The sequence below is a fragment of the Lygodium microphyllum genome, chromosome 17 (genome assembly GCF_053477565.2).
Source record: "Lygodium microphyllum isolate KBCC chromosome 17, Lygodium_microphyllum_v1.1.10, whole genome shotgun sequence".
Lineage (NCBI taxonomy): Eukaryota > Viridiplantae > Streptophyta > Polypodiopsida > Schizaeales > Lygodiaceae > Lygodium > Lygodium microphyllum.
The window spans coordinates 96,459,591-96,473,961 of NC_141151.1; the positions used below are offsets into that span (position 1 = coordinate 96,459,591).

The 14,371-nt window shown below is 38.9% G+C and overlaps 1 pseudogene; it reads left to right on the top strand.

The window, feature by feature from the left end:
- The first annotated feature begins 11,981 nt into the window (after positions 1 to 11,981).
- On the top strand, positions 11,982 to 13,719 carry LOC148022167 (chaperone protein ClpB1 pseudogene; annotated as a pseudogene).
- The last annotated feature ends 652 nt before the right edge of the window (positions 13,720 to 14,371 follow it).

The window sequence follows — 14,371 nt, forward strand, 5'->3', positions numbered from 1 at the left end:
TAGAGGAATCGAGATATCCTCATCTCAAGATAAATCTAGGGGAACCACCAAGCTTCTACTATAGTACTTTGGTTATATATGACTATCTATAAGCAATTAAATTGTAAAGTGATACAATCATTACAAAGACAAGATATAATAGCTATTACAATGTAGTTTAATTACAAGTAGAAGATTTATTATATCTCAAGAACATATTTTTAGGGTTTCTCATCATCTTTAAATGTTGCAATAGGCTCCATGCCTTTGTCAATGTCCTATTCTTGAGGGAACTCAAATGATAAACTTGTTCAACTTCACTTTGTTGTTGATTCCTCCTCTTCTTGATCCAATCCATGGCAATCACAGCCTTGATAGGTCCTAGCCTTGATAGGTCCCAGCTCATTGCAAAGAAAGCATCAGTGATTGGGGTATCTCTTTCAAATGTGTTCTATCTCACCACACTCATCATGACAATTCTTTCCTTGGTCATGTGAGTCAACATAGTCCTCCTTGGTGTCCATTATGAGATAGTGATCTTCAAGAAGTTGGTCTCCATTTGGCTCAATCAAATCTTTTGCTTGTACGAGAGCATCTTTCAAGTCAATTGGCCTTAGTGATTTTGGACAAGTGTCAAATAGTTGATTCAATCCATGGTAAAACTTTACCATTTATTGGGTAATATCCATAGGAGGTGCATAATTTGAAGTGTCACAAACTAGGAGTAATAAGCTTCTAGGCTTAATCCTTAGCTAGTGAAAGAAAAAGAACTCGTTTATCTTGATGATACGATATGAAGATGGCAAATATCTCTATCTTACATCCCTCTTAATATTTTCCTAGCTTACAAGGGTTTCAATGATAGCATTTTCCCAATACTATTACTTCCATTATAAGTGTGCCTCACTTATCAGTTTTAGCCCAGCAATCATAGCCTTGTTAGTTGTGCTCATTCTTGTCACATCAAAATAATCTTCAAGGGTTTTGATCTAGACTTCAGCATTAGTCTCAACATTGGATCTCTTTCCGTTGAACTCAAGTGGCTTGATTTGGTTCAAGATAAAATTCTTTTCTTGGAGATAAGCATTCATGGTTATAAAAAGTACCTACTGGCAACGAAGATTAAAACATTTAGAACTTTCCCTTATGGTTTTTTAAGCTCTCTTTTTCTCAAATTCATAAACGAAATAATCAAGCAAACATATGCAAAGTTATTTACTCTTACACTCATAATATTTTATTCTAGTACTATGTGTAATGTGCCCAATTGAGAAGCCCTCAGTGAAATGACTTTAGTGGCCCATCAAGAGATATTCCTAAGTAATGCTACCCAATACTCCTTAGAATAACATGGGATTTGTTGCCTAGATTCACTTGAGTCCACTTCACAATGGAAGATTTTAGCCATAAACCATAAGGATTTGGGTCCCTAGAGTAGGCTAAGGTCACCTATGTGTTCATCTAGCATCAATCTTTGAGCATGGGCTTTGCGCTAGCTCACCAAACTAAGCCCATAATAGAATATAGTCTCATTTTCTTTTTTACCCTTTTAGAATATACAACCAAGGAAACTAGCCTATCAACTTCAAATTTTTCCCTATAATATCAATATGAATCATTGTTCTAAATAATCCATAAGAATCGATCAAATTATGGCTAGGAAGACTATCTCTTTCCCAAAATAATAAGCCTTATCCTAAAAGAAAAATTCAACAAACCAGAACAATGTTCTTTGAATACTTCACAAAAGGAGGTGCAATTCACAACTTATTCTTCCTTAGAGTACAATCATAAAGCGATACGTGTCACTCTCCTAGTACTTAGGCCATATGTTAAAATAATATATCTCTATGCTTTTCTTTATATCAAAAGCTTTCTCATGAATTGATTCAACACTTTAGTGTGCACAATCCATGCATAATTCTCTTCATTCTATCCCCATGAGTAACCTTTACTTTAATGAGTGATAACTCCATCATTTCTATGTATTAGCAAACTAGCTTAGGTATTAAAGTATTAAAGACATGACCTATGAACTCATTATGACTAGCAATGAACTCATTATGTCTAGAAATAAATCACACCATTAAAAAAGGGACAAGAAAACACCTAAATTCCTTTAAAAGAACCATCTCCTAGCTTGAAGTCTTGGCCTTCTTTGAGCTTCTTCACCTCTTCTTATCTTCATTACCACCTACAATGATAAAGAGATAAAGTGTGTGTCAATGAGAAGAAGTCTTTAAGATCATGAATTCATTATTTTCTTCTTTAGCTTCTATCATCACCTTCCTTCCTTCAACTTTCTCTCTTGATATCACATATTTCTGTTTCTCTTGATCTCCTTCCCCCTCCCTCTCTCTCTCTCTCTCTCTCTCTCTCTCTCTCTCTCTCTCTCTCTCTCTCTCTCTCTCTCTCTCTCTCTCTCTCTCTCTCTCTCTCTCTCTCTCTCTCTCTCTCTCTCTCTCTCTCTCTCTCTCTACTACCCTACCAACCTATCCTCTCCCTCTTTCTCTCTCTTCACACACACACATATTCTATATATATATATATATATATATATATATATATATATATATATATATATATATATATATATATATATATATATATATATATATATATATATCGTATACATGAGGATGCCATGTTCAAAGAGATTGATGTAGATGAGGTGGGTCTACACGGGATGGCTCTAGACAAAGAAGTGAGTACCTATGAGACACACTTATTAGCTCTAGCAAGTGGACATAGATTAGCCATATCCAATGGTTCCTAGGATCAAATGCTTTGACATATTTGAACCACAAGTGAGGGGAAAGTACAGCATATTATGTGATAAGATCATCATCATTAATACCAAATAGCAAAAACTTTGAGATCTCAAAGAGACTGATAGGAATAGCAGTGGATCATGCCATCTCAACCTTTACAGCCTCTTGTGGACACATGAAAGGCGCTACACCATATCTTACCAACCCGAGATATCACTTTGCATAGGAAATTTCACATATATACACAATGGCTATGTGTGTGATAGATTAGAAATGCTAGATTTGAGTAGATCACTAGAAGAATGAATAAGAGATTTGGCACAAGAAAGGAGACCAACTTGCCTAGAGAGACCTAAGCAGAGAGCAATGATGGATTTCTTTCATAGATCAGACCCCACAAGCACTACTAGCTCAACAAAAACGAATCAATCTTGCCAAACTACCCCTAGTCCATGCTTTGGAGTCACACCAAATAGGGTCATTACACTTTGTCAAGCATGCTGACCTTGACCATTTGGATGATGATTAAGGGGCCCCATACTATAGTCAAATCAAAGGCATCATTATGAGACATAGGAGACTCACCCCTCAATCCATTAGCATGGCAACCCTAGTACACATAATGGTTGGGATCATGTGTTAATCTCGACATTTAGAGAGGAGCTACTATAGCTAGACATTTTATAAATTAAATTTATTGACAAAGAGTTATTTAGATGTTAGCCTTATACTAGGATGCATTTTTCTTTCACTTCCATGATGAGATGACATTGGACAGAGACGTACTTTGGCTTTTTCTCATTGGTCACATTGGCCTTTTTTAAACATTAATATTTCTTTTCTTTCTCTAGATTCTCTGTCTCTACCTCTCTCTATCTCTTTCTCTCTCTTTCTCTTTTTCTCTCTCTCCCTCTTCATTCTCTCTCTCTCTCTCTCTCTCTCTCTCTCTCTCTCTCTCTCTCTCTCTCTCTCTCTCTCTCTCTCTCTCTCTCTCTCTCTCTCTCTCTCTCTCTCTCTCTCTCTCTCTCTCTCTCTCTATGTGAGGAATGTATCAATTATTCAAAGGACTATTCCCCAATGCTAATGCATTAAGGCTTTTATAGCCTTAGAGGGGGGAGGGATATCCCTTTCTTCTCTCCTTGTTCTCATTAATGTCAAATGCTTCATGTATGGTTGCATGGTGTCATGTTAGGTGTTTGAGGCATGGCAATAGTGAGATGCCAATTGGCTGGTGAGGGTGGTGATCACTGCAATGATGATAAGCATAAAGGTGGTGGTGGTAGTCACAACACCACCTGGAAGGAGAAGGATGGCGATATTGACATCCACTAGCAATGCATGATCAAATTTAAGTTTTATTTTTATTTTTTAAAAAAAATTAGCCTTAAGTTAAATCTCCAAGCCCTATTCACATGCAAAGGCAAGGATGTTACATCTTAGAGGAATCGAGATATCCTCATGTTATCTCTTGGTGTTATTATTTTGTAGGATAAATTGTATCATAGAACCTATGGGTTAGGACCCCCTGAGCTTCTACTATGCTACTTTGGTTATATATGATTATCTACAAGCACTCAAATTGTAAAGTGATACAATAATTGCAAAGACAATGTACAATATCCACTACCATGTAGTTATATTACAAGTAGAGAGCTTATTACATTTCAAGATAATTTTATTTTCTTGGATATTGGTGTTATGGTTAAAGAAAGAACTATCAATACCTAATATGGATCCAAGAAAGTCTCTTTTACTCTCTAGGCTTGCTATTGAACCTCAACCAATCAACCCCCATGGCCCTACGGCCATGAAAAACTTATGATAAGCTAAAAGACTTCTTTTGACACTAAAAATACCACATTATGTGGTCTACTACTTAATTGCATGTCCCAAACTCCAAGCAAGAGTGTCTCGCAAATTGTTGTCTAATACACCACATATACGCCACATAGGCTCCTCCTTGGCTGAATGTCATGACCTCTAGATAAGTGTACTCTACCAGTTTGGAATTTGACATATCGATCCTTGTCTTTTTTCACAAATTTTCTCCTCTTATTCCACTCTTTCTCATCCAAATCCCTTATGGCCCTTGTAAATAAATAGCTTGGATATCCTCACACACTTGGCCAATGAAAGACAATTGTAATGCAATAGTGTGTGCAAAAGGATGCTAGAATGCATAATGTGAGTGAAGTGTGCTCAAGAATATTTAATGTGAAAACCAAAGTGCATGTGCAGTAAACATTCTTTCCATTTTTTCCATGCTTTTTATCTAGATTTTATAGCATTGTTCCACAAACCCAAAGGCAATGAGTCTTCCTAACATGCTACCCTTAAGCATACATATAACACATAAACAACTTATTTATGACACACATCAAAAACAATACATTTCACTAAGATTTATTAGATTTGTGACTCAAGGGTTCATTTAGATTACGAGGAACATCTTTGAAACCAATCCTGTGGTACCAAAATGCCTCTTTTGAGCATAGAAACCTTCATTTTTGTGAATTCCAAAGTTGTATATGGATTTTTTAATATTTTATGATAATTTATACAATTTTGAGTATTTTTTCAATTATTATTATTTTTTATTTTGAACTATTTTTTTATTTTTTTTCTATTTTTACATATTTCTTAAATAGAAAATAAAAAAGTAAACAAAAACCTTAGCATGCTAAAAATTAGGTATAGCCTTCATTTTTCTACCTCTAAAATAGTTTTTTTCTTCACTATCATTTGCTATGAAAATTAACACACTTATAGAACACTTCCACACTGTGATGCACTTGTTGATTCATGTAATAAGCAAGGCTAGTGACACTCATACAAGACACTAACACTCTTGGAAACACTCCCACATTAGTTAGAAATGGGTGCATATTATTCTTTATCACACCCCATTCGTCTCTCCCACTCACAGTCCCATCCCTCTTGTCTCACAAAAACAAGCATTATGTGTGTAGAAGAGGAGGAGAGAGAAAGACTAAAACAAAGATGAGAGAGAAATATTGAAATCTCTAATTTTAAAATCATTCATCTCACCCTATGATATTAATACAGGATGACCGAAGCCCTTGATGAGTAGCCTCCATTTATGTCATCAAATGGTTCAATTGGTTGAGAATCATGGAGAGAACATCCACAAAATGAGGCCCATGATTATGTATTTTGATTTTTAGCCATATATACCTGATGGACCAAAAAACGGGCCGGCACTGGCTCATGCACTAGCCCGACCTCGTCACTACGCACAAGACAACCCCTCGGCCTCGCGGCCAGGAGCGTCTATCAAAATCTCTGCCTTCCTAAACATTGCGTTTGTAATACGTTGTAGTCCAACTGATCCTAGCCCACTACTCCTCAGAGGGAGTCCCTTTCACATAGCCAAAAGGCTCGAATCACATACACATGGGGTTCCTCCTACGGCTGAATGCCGTCAACCCTCTGCGACTCTCCTACACCTTGGGGATTGGCCCCTCGATGCGTCGCTCAACATTTAGACATTTCGCACAAATGTCGCTCAAGGTACCCAATAAGCGTGTCCAGGAATGTACCATTGTCCTTACTTGATTTCCCCTTTAGGATCCCACGACTAGCCTACAGCATGGGTATCTCACTGCCTCTCAACGTAGGTCATGTCCTCATAAACCAATTGCAATGCATGTCCAGGAGCTGATCACTGATACTTTTAAATTCTTTTTCATGCTCCATGCATTTGGTGGATGCCTAGTGCTCAAACATTTAGTAAAACAGTATCGTGCACAAGTGCAAAAACATCCTTTTAATGGTTTCCAACTGCCGTTCGTGCTTCGTTGCATGGGCTTAGCACCGAGGTAATCCTCGTGCTACTAAGCTCTTAACTTTAATTATCATCCGTCCTAAATGCTATGCATAGAAATCAGCAACTTTCCCATCATTTCACACGGCATTTAGACATATTTCAACTCCTCTACCCTTCCCCGTTTAAATAGTGCATCATTGGATAGGTTTATAGGGTATTTTGACATCATTTTATGTGTAGAAAGCGGAAAAAACCACACTAGAACAAGAAGGTGGGGTTGAACTGAGGAAAATCCTCATGCTTCGGTCCCCACAAGCATTCACAAACATTGCTCTTATTTATCCTTATTTTTCGGAACCCAAAATGTATTTTTTCCCTATTTTTTAGGGTTTTTCCACCCTTTTCTTGTATTTTCCCTTATTTTCCTGCATTATTTAATTACTAAAAATTCAAAACAGGTTATGGGCTGTGGCCCTTAGTTCCTTCTTGCAGAAAAATGAAAGTTTAGTTGATGTTCCTATTTACTTCCCCATTTTTATGCCAAAACCCATCATTTTCCCTTGATTTTTCATGTTTTTCGTGTTTTAGCATATTATCTTGAACCACAAAATGCATAGTTTTCTGATTTTTTGATTATGACCAGCAAGGACCCATAGAAAACAGCAACATGAACAATTTTTATCCCACATGAACAACATTTCATCAATCAAAAGCCATAGAATCTCAAATTTCCTTTGAAAATTTTGAATTACCGCTTATTTGCGTGTTTTGGGTTTTATGTCCATGGCTGTAGATTTGGAAATCAGCAGCACTTCATGTCCAGCATAATCACCAATCACCATTTCCAGCCCGTGGAGCAATCCGATCCATGCCGGACAAGCCTCCATCATTCTTTCTTCTTCCTTCTTCTTCCCACATGAACTTGCCTTTAGAAGAGAGAGAGGGAGGAGAGAGAAAGACTGAAATCAGAGATCTTCAAAGAGGGCATCATTCGACGGGCGAAGGGCGGCGATAGAGTCAGGATTCAGAGGGGAATGAAGGGCAATGCTCATCTGTAGGGGTTGTTTGCAGGCAGCATGATGCTCCTCCATCTCCATAGCGCATTTTTCAGCGCCTACAGCCACGCCTTCTCTCCACGATTTCATCTCCTCCTATGCATGAAACTTTCATGCTACATTTAAATGTTTTGGGCTCCCAAAGGTCACTTGCCCATTTTGGCCAAATTTTGTCCACCCCTTCGTATCTTGACCGGTGTCTTGGCCATTTCCCCGTCCGGACTCGGAATCGAGCTCTGAAAAATCCTGGGCGTCCGGCTTAGCATCCCGCATTGGCCAGTAGCTCGTGTCAACCCGCACGACTGTCTGAAAAATTATGAAAAATCAACAAGTGTCGCTCGGGCGCCTTTAAAGCACTTTGGCGCTTAAAATCGTCCTAGATCGAGCCGCCGCCTTTGACGGTGAATATTTTTCCCTTGATATTCATAATTTTTTGCTATTTTTAAGCACTTCCCGTCACCTAGATTCTGCTCTCAATACCTTAGAAATTTGGCTATATATTGATTATATATTGGTCTCCCACCCTTTTTATCTCAAACTTCATTTTACATGCATTTGACATCCAAAGGCATAGATTTTATGCAAATATCATGGTTGGATACTTTCTTATTTGTTGCTTGCAAACTTGACTTTGTGCTTTATTTCACCTTTGGCTTTAAAATGCCACAGGCCTTGTGAACTAGACTAGATGTGAGACTTCTTTTTGGAATTTTGGGCTTTGAATCTTCAAAAACCACTCCCATCTCTTGTAGAATGACTTAAATTTTACTCTTAAAATTACCTCTCATTGGTGACCATGGGATAGGGCAACCTAAAACAATGAGCAAAACCTACCAACACAACACAAAATGAGAAATTGTACTTGATAGGCCAAGAGACAACTATAGAAGGTAGAAATGATTAAACATTCATCCCCACAAACCATGGATCTGATGGCCAAGACTAGAACCAAGAGATGAGGGTCCTCAAAAGGAAACAATACTCAGTAACTATCCTTGCTCTCAAACACTCATGAGGTGACCCAAATGGCATCCTAGCCTAGTCAAACAAACACATGAGGGACAACCCAACCTCACATAAGGCTCACAAGCACTAGCAATAGGTTCAGGTTGAGTCCCTACCACTTAGGACCTGCTAATGCCAAAAGATAAAAACACTGAGCCTAGTATCCCTATTATGAATTTGTTCACTAGCCCATCATCATGTATATATGTTTTTTGTTCCTTTTCTTAGTAGGGATGGCTCATTGGAAATTTCTTATGATATAGCACCCTTAGGAGATCAAGGTATCAGTGACTCAAATCCAAGAACCTACCAGAATCTTGCAAGGTAACACACAAAATTTATGATTTTTTTCCTTGTCTGCTTACAAACCCATGGCTAGGTTTCATCTCAAAGAAGATTGAGCATTGGCCTTAGGCTTTTGTTGAACCTCAGAACCTACTAGATCCTCGCAAGGTGACAAGTATCTTCTAGCACAATTATTATTGAACTTCTTTTAATGATGGTACTTGCAACAAATTTCAGCCCATAAGCTACACTCAAAGCCCAATCCCTCACTCACTAGAGGAACTTATCATGATAAGAAATCAAATTGAACACTCCGATCTAGGCTAGCTGCCTTACAAAAGAAAGGCAACCTCCTATTGACTATCAAGCTAACAAGAATGACATCCAAGTTCATCCTTTGAGTGCCCTTAAACAAGAAATTAGCAATCAAGGCATCCCATTTAGCAAGGTTAATCAATCCCTAGCCCAAGTATTGGTCTCAAGTCCATGGAAAATGATACATAAGTGATCCCTACCCCTTCCTCTCAAAACATAAAGCAATAGACAACAATAGATAAGATGATAGAGATACTTGGTTTTGAAGAAGGATCCTCATTGAAACCCTTAGAAAACCTAGACTAAGGGATGGGCCACTCATGCCCCTATACTAGATGCATCAAATTGTTGGCTAATTCCCCTGCATAAATGGAAATGGGTGTTTGACAGGAGAGAGATATAGGGGAAGAGATAGAAAGTCAAGTGAGATACTTTGTACTATCAAAAGGATCAAGTACAAGGTCCAAGGCAAAGATGGAACAAATGGCAATCAAGAAGGGTGCTTCTGAAGTAGGATGACATAAGGTTGTAACCATGATAAGCACTCCACCTTAAGTCTATGGTTTGATATGTTTCTTAAGAAGTTGTTCTATGAAGATTGTGAAGCAAGTTATATTTATTTAGAATAATTATGTGCTAAAATTATCTCACAAAAATGCTCCATTATTATGTAATGTCTTTGAGAGCATAATTTACCAAAGTGATCCATGTAAAAGCACTTAGTAATATGAAGTTGATCCATGTAAAAGCACTTAGTAATATGAAGTTGAAATTATCCTAAATATACAAATGGTAGAGAATGGAAACCTTGCAAACCCATGGGTTGCTTATATAGGCTAACTTTCCCAAAACACGAATTGATATTTTATAACGGCCACTTGTAAGTGTGATGTCAAGGGAAAGAACCTAAAGGTCCTAAGTTTTGAGTATCATGATATCATGTAAATCCTGAAAAGAAAGATATGATGTAGAATATCTCTTGAAGAAGCATGGTCGGATTGCCTGGCAAGAGTTAGAAAAAAATGCTTTACATTGTTGCTAAAAATCCATGTAAGGGGCTAGAGAATAAAAATCCATGCCTCACATTGTTGCTAAAAACCATGGAAGGAGTAGAGGGAAAAAAAACTCAACTATAGAGTCATTAGAAGTATGTTCTAAAGCATAAGGTGAGTCTACAAGAGACCTAGAGACCCCAAGGTTGAATTAGATGTAAAGGTAGATGCATCATGTCATCATAAGAAAAATACTATGCATAGTTAAGGTTACACCTCTAGAAGGGAAAAGATTTGTGTGATATGAAGAGGCTTGAAAATGCATTATCTTGACTAAATATTAGTAGGATTATTGAACTTTGTGGGATACCAAGGGTGTTGTTTGAATTTCATTTTCAACTTGAAGATATGCTATTCTTGCTAAGGGAAAATACTATTTTTATTAGCTCAAAGACATTATTTTTTCCTTATCTTTGATTGAAAATGGAAAACTCCCTAAGGGGGAGAGTTGTACTAGTTCCAAGGGATTGAATGAGGGTTTGATGCAATTGTGGATCACCATCATGATCTCAGCATGTGAAGGCAAAGAAATCAAAAGGGTACTATTCAATACACTAGCTAAAGGCTGAGTGGTATGAAGGCCACCACAGAATGTTAGTTTGCTCCTATGGCAACTTGCAGGTCAAGGAGGCTCTAGACACCCCTTAGTGGGCATAGGATTGGCTTGGAAAACCTCTATGGCCTAATGTCTTTAGATGTTGGAAGACCCTAGTTGGTGGATTATAGATTATGTCCACGTGACTTGGACATGAGTATCTAGGTGTTTGGATATGGATCTCATGTCCAAACATAAATATATTGAGATACATATCCAAACATAAATGGTTATGGAAGACCTTGGTTGGAATATAGATTATGTCCATGGGACTTAGACATAAGTATCCTGGTGTTTGAATATCCAGGGGCAAAATGCCAAGGTGGCATTACACCTTGGAGAAGATGCAAGATAAATACATTATTTTGCAACTGCTTTTCAAGCATTGTTTGACATTGTCTTTGTATCTGTGATAATAAATTACATGGAGGAACTAGTGTTAATGGCTAATTAAGGAACTTATCTTTGCATATCAAACATAAATATATTAAGATAATTAAATAAGTAAAATACACCATCAAGGAGAATGGGAGGGTGGAATCTATGATGGGTCCTTTATATGGATGGGTGGTCTCAGTGAGCCAAGATTTTTGTTTCAAGGCCCTACAATTATGAAAATGTCAAATCCTTGACTAGCTAGGATTTCATCTTAAACCTTGATCAATGCCATTTTAGAGGACCAGAGTTGAGACTATACCTTATGAGTAGAGGGGCTAACATGTATCTCTCCCCTAATTTTGTTGAGACTCAAGCTCATTTTGTTTACCTTAGTGAATAAGGTTAAGTCACACTGACTTAACCATGATTAGATCTAGGTCAGTTGATCTTTTTAGTGTGTGGTACATACAGTTGACTTGTGTGTGTGTCTGTAGATGGATAATGTGGAGAAGAAGTAACAGGGAGCATGTCTGCTGCCCTGCTGCCTATGCCTTTGTCTCCTTCTCTTTCTCTCTGAACTTTAATATGGTATCAGAGCTTCTTTTTTGCCATCATAGCCTGTGCCTAGTATTATAACATCAGCTGCTATCTCTGACCCATCATCCAACATCACCCCCCGTTTCGAAAAGCTCCAGTGACTTGTCTGCCGCAGCTGGATGCAGCCGTCTTGTACTCTTTGAAAAAATGATTCTGGCAGTAATGGCACCTGGCAAGATGCAAACTGCTCAAAGAAGGTTTGCTTTGGTATCAACCCAAAGTCTTTCAGGGGTAGACTGAGAAGAAGGTAGAGCTCCACCATTTTCGAGATAGCCCAACGCACAGGAGTGAGAAGCGTTGAGACAACACTAAGAAGGAAGCCCTGATCAGGCGTGCACAGGCTGCACAGAAGAAAACCGGCGACTCGCACCTCGCTGTCCACCAGCTTATTCTTGGATTGCTGGAGGACCCGCAGATCAGTGACTGCTTGCAAGAAGCGGGTTTGAGTGTGGCCAGAGTGAAGGCAGAGGTCGAGAAGACGCGCGGGGAGGCCAACAAGGTTGAAAATGCATCAGGGGATACAAATTTCCAGGCTTTGAAGACCTATGGTGTTGATCTGGTAGAACAGGCAGGGAAGCTCGACCCTGTCATTGGTCGAGATGATGAGATGCGTAGAGTCATCCGCATACTGTCGAGGCGGACAAAGAACAATCCAGTCCTCATTGGAGAGCCGGGCGTAGGGAAGACTGCTGTTGTTGAAGGCCTTGCGCAAAGGATTGTTCGTGGTGATGTGCTAAGGACACACAGAAGGGTCTATGGATGCAGCCAATCTTTTCAAGCCAATGCTTGGTAGAGGGCAGTTGAGATGTATTGGAGCTACTACCCTTGAAGAATACCGTAAATATGTTGAGAAAGGTGCAGCATTTGAAAGGCATTTTCAGTAGGTTTATGTTGCAGAGCCTAATGTGGCTGACATGATCACCATACTTTGAGGTTTGAAAGAGAAATATGAGAATCATCATGGTGTTCGCATCCTGGACAGAGCGTTGGTTGTTGCTGCACAGCTGTCAGCTCGTTTTATTACAGGTCGTTACCTTCCGGACAAAGCAACTCTAAAGGGTAAACTAGTAAGCCCAAAGGGCACCGTTCTCACGGAAGGCCGTTAAAGATCTGTGAAGCTAGAGCTTCCGCGTTCTGCATTCTGGGGAGAAGGGAAGAAAGAGCAGAGGAACTCAGAGAAGAATGCAGAGCAAGAAAGAATTGCAGTTTTTTCTCATGGTTCTCAGTGCACACTTGAAATATACATGTCATGTATGCTTGGCTGAACAGTGCTCAGTCTGGCACTTTAAATACGGATACTTGCAAATCTGCCACAGTGGGTAATATCTGCAGGTGCAGTGGCTACAGACCCATTGTTGATGCATATATGGGCTGAACAAACATACAATAGCCTCCTTGCCAAGAATTGCAGTAATCATATCACATTGGAATGCAAAGGTGTTGATGCATTGTAATTGCAGTTAAATGGGAATAAAAGACATGTACTATCTGAAAATGCAATAGTGGTTATTGTTGCAGTTTTACAATAAAAAAACTGGTTGTACTACAGATCATGGAAGCGTATTGCCTGCTGGCATTTTTGGAAAATTAACTGGTTTTGCAAAACTTAAGGCTTTAAAATGGCAAACACAGGAGAGAAGGATACTATCACTCAGATAGTTGGTGAGAAGCTGGACTATAACAATTTCGTTCTATGGAAATTCAGGATGTCTAATTTTTTAATTGGAAGAGGCTATTGGGACCTAGTCACAGGTCTTGAAGATGAACCTAAGCTACCGGAAGATAGGCCTCCAACACAGGATCAGTTGAAGGCACACAGGACTTGGTTGGAAAAGGCCAGCAAGGTCTTGCATTGGTTGTCTCTATGTGTGTCAGACACAAAGGCTATGCAAATTGCAAATTGTACTTCCCCAAAAGCTGCTTGGGACTTATTGATGAAGAATTATGGGCATGTCACTCATGCAAGAAAGACAGAACTGAAGCAAAAGTTCAGCCACATATCCAGAAATGGAAGGTCTATTGAGGACTATGTCAGTGAGATCAGATCCATTGCAGAACAACTAGGATCAATTGGAGCTGAAGTTGAGGATGATGATTTGGTAGCCACTATCCTCCATGGACTTGGACAGGAATATAAGCAGTTTGATACTTCCATTTCAATGCATCAGGAGCAGCCTGACTTTGATGAACTTGTAGCACTTCTTTTGCATGAAGAAGTGAAACTTGGACTTAATACAAGTTCCAGTGGGTCTAAAAACAGTAGGGATAGTGTCTTCTACACAAATCAAAGGAATAGAGGTGGAAGAGGAAGATCAAATTTTCGAGGAAGAGGTGCAGGAAATGCATATGCAGCCCGTGGACAGCAAGCTACTGGATGGCAAAATAGGCAGCCTCAAGCAAATAGAGGTGCCTCAAATGCTCGTGGAAGAGGAGGTTATTCACCTAGAGGAAGAGGCACTTGGCAGCAGCCTCAAATGAGTTATGGACAGCAATCAAATGCAAATAAGGATTGCCATTATTGTGGCAAATACGGGCATGTAGCTAAAGATTGC